The sequence below is a fragment of the Arachis ipaensis genome, chromosome B8 (assembly GCF_059453495.1).
Source record: "Arachis ipaensis isolate K30076 ecotype BB chromosome B8, ASM5945349v1, whole genome shotgun sequence".
Lineage (NCBI taxonomy): Eukaryota > Viridiplantae > Streptophyta > Magnoliopsida > Fabales > Fabaceae > Arachis > Arachis ipaensis.
Genome location: NC_142443.1, coordinates 126,718,901 through 126,719,707, shown reverse-complemented (window position 1 = coordinate 126,719,707; position 807 = coordinate 126,718,901).

The following is an 807-nucleotide window of genomic DNA, read 5'->3' as shown; positions in this document are numbered from 1 at the left end:
TCAGAGCATTGTTGGAACCTCCCAACACCAAACTTAGAGTTTGACTTTGGGGGCTTTGGTTGACTCTGCAGTGAGAGAAGCTTTTCATGCTTCCTCTCCATGGTTACAGAAGGAGATCCTTGAGTTTTAAACACAAGGTTGTCCTCATTCAGTTGAAGGATCAATTCTCCTCTGTCCACATCAATCACAGCTCTTGCTGTGGCTGTGAAGGATCTTCCAAGGATGATGGATTCATCCTCATCCTTCCCAATGTCTAGGATTATGAAATCAGCAGGGATGTAAAGGCCTTTAACCTTTACTAGCACGTCCTCTACTTGTCCATAAGCCTGTTTTCTTGAGTTGTCTGCCATCTTTAATGAGATTCTGGCAGCTTACACCTCAAAGATTCCTAGTTTCTCTATTACAGAGAGTGGCATAAGGTTTATCCCTGACCCAAGATCACATAGAGTCTTCTCAAAGATCATGGTGCCTATGGTACAAGGTATTAAGAACTTTCCAGGATCCTGTTTCTTCTGAGGCAATGTCAGTTGATCCAGATCACTCAGTTCATTGATGAGCAAGGGAGGTTCATCTTCCCAAGTCTCATTACCAAATAATTTGGCATTCAGCTTCATGATTGCACCAAGGTACTTGGCAACTTGCTCTTCAGTGATATCCTCATTCTCTTCAGAAGAAGAATACTCATCAGAGCTCATGAAGGGCCTAAGGAGGTTCAATGGAATCTCTATGGTCTCTAATTGAGCCTCAGATTCCTTTGGTTCCTCAAAGGGAAACTCCTTATTGGTCACTGGACGTCCCAGGAGGTCT